Raw genomic sequence first — 2,646 nt, 5'->3', positions numbered from 1 at the left:
GAGAGAGAGAAAGGGAAAATAGAAAAGATAAGATGCCTTCTTAGGACTCTTCTTAGGTAGAGATCTAAAATTAAGTCAAAATCACACTACGCAGCTCTGTACCACAGGAACCATGTGAATTAGGCCTTCACTGATGCCCAGATGCTACAAAAAAGTTGGAAATTAAGTACAGTTAAATATACAGCATTATACATATCCTCTCCTACCAAACTATAGGTGCCAACTTTTTTAGTCTCATGAATAAACATTTAATAAACATACAAATATCAAAGTCCATAGTTACTAGTCTTCTATAAGTCCTTATACAGTCAGAATTTCCAATGAAAATTGGAAACATCATGTCCTCTGCATCAATGGTACTCATACAAGAAATAATTCAATGAACAGTTTGAGTGCCTACTATGGACCAGACATTGTACTAGATGCTGGATATATAAAGAGGAATGAGACATTGCCCTTTGGAATCCTCAGTCTAGGGCAGGGTTTCTCAACCAGAACACCATTGACACTTTCAGCTGAGTAATTCTTGCTTGTGGGGCTGTCCTGTGCATTGTAAAATGTTTAGCAGCATCGCTGGCCTGTACACACGAGATGCCAGTATCACCCCATCCCAGTTGTCTATCAAAATGTTGTGAAAAAATGTCCCTAGACATTGCCAAATGTCCCCTGGGGTGGGGGTGGAGGTGCAAAATCTCACAGCCAGTTGAGAACCACTGGTCTAAAGGGAGAGACAAGGCTTTGTAAGCAAGTGATTACAACGAGAAGGGCTAGAGTTTGTGTGATGTGCTAGGGGAGCACTCAGAAGAGAGCAACTGCATAATTTAGAGAAGAGAAGTCAGGAGATAAATGCCCCTGCATGTGTTAAGCATACCCCAATGACCACATATATAAAAAAGCAGACAATCACTTTATTGGACTATAGATAACACAGAGCACTTCCTATGTGCTATGCACTATTCTAAGCATTTTGCAGACTTTAACTCATTTAATCCTCACAACAGCCCTATATGAGGTGGATTCTATGATTATGCTCAATTTAAAATAAAGAAACAGACATGCAAAGATTTAGTAACTTGCCCAGTTCACAGAACCAGTAAATGGTGGACCTGAGATTCAAAACCCAGGCAGTATAACTCAATACACCTGTTTAAAAAAAAAAAAAAAGGCAGTCTGACTTTAGCACACATATTCTTAAACATTACAGGTAAGAAAACAAAGAAAAGAGACTTGATTAGATAAAAAGATTAGCACTGCCAAGAGTGAGATGACAGAAGAAAAAGAAAGCACATGGCAGAAGAAAAGGGTGTCAAAAGAAGCAATGCTTAACCATGCTGGGAAATCATGTCTTAGAGACGATATGACCAGAGGGAAGTCAGGCAGGGACTACAATTTGCATGCAAATTTGCACTTGCAAGATTTATATATGTAATACAGTTTGGACAGAATCTTCAACTTGAAAACCAAAATAATTCTACCTAGTAGAGCCCAATTTTTCATGCTTCTCAAACTAGGGTACCCTCAAGGGCATGGCAGTATACTAAGGGGTGTATAAAACTTTAGGATAAAAATAGCATATTTTGGAGTGCTCTTTTTTTTTAAGATTTAATATTTTTCAGAAGTAGAACATCTATATGGTAAATTTTACATTAGGTGTTAAGATAAACTAAAGTGTTGAGGAAACCTCAAGCTTGCATGGTCACTGCAGGGACACTTACTCTTTCTCCATTTAGGATCCTTGGACAGAAGAAAATTGCAAATCCCATCCTAGAGCACAGCTGGCATTTTTGGTTGGCTCAGCAACCAAAAGTTGGAAATTGGAAGTTAAAAGGCGTGTCTCATTGTCAATTTTTGGTTAAATCCAAGCCAGCCCAAATGGACTGTGACATCAAAAATAAGCTTATAGAGTAAAACCCATGTGGCAGTTTTTGTGGCCCGTTTATGGTGCCAGCTTGACAGAGAATCAGCCTACCCCAACCTGAAGCTGGCTGCTTGAGATGAGCATTGAAAGAAAAAAACTTCAGAACCAGGTCTTGAACAGAGACATCCCCTTCAGAGCCTTGCCTGACCAGCCATGCCTGGTATCAACTCTCACCTCAGCCTCAGAAGCTCTTCCCCAGACAGCCTCTTTACCCTCTCCCTCACCTCCTTCAGGTCACTGCCCAAGGGACATCTTCTCAATGAGGCCTTCCCTGACCACCCGAGTGAACATTAGAAATTCGTCCCCTCAGCTTAATTTTTATCCATAACACTTACTACCACCTAACAAGCTACATATTTTAGCTGATTCTTTGTTTGTTTGTTTGTTTTCTATCTTTCACCACTAGAATGTAAGCTGCATGAGGGTAGGAATTTTTGTCTGCTTTGGTCCTTACTGGAATTCTCTAGCACCAAGAAAACCTCAGTAAATATTTGTGGAATGACTCAATTATGACACTTAATCCTTGTGAAGATTACACATCCTTTAGTGCTCCTTTTAGGTAGGAATTCTGCCAATAACGATAATAAATAACGTCAGTTCAAGTATTCAATCACACATACCAGCTCCCTTTCCATTGCCCATTTTATAGATGAGGAAATCGAGGCTTAGAAAGACAAGTAACTTGCTCAAGGTCACAGAACTAGGATTTAAACCCAGGTCTGTTTGGC

Source organism: Galeopterus variegatus, unplaced genomic scaffold (assembly GCF_000696425.1).
Source record: "Galeopterus variegatus unplaced genomic scaffold, G_variegatus-3.0.2 Scaffold2427, whole genome shotgun sequence".
Taxonomy (NCBI): domain Eukaryota; kingdom Metazoa; phylum Chordata; class Mammalia; order Dermoptera; family Cynocephalidae; genus Galeopterus; species Galeopterus variegatus.
Note: the sequence above shows the minus strand (reverse complement) of the source record.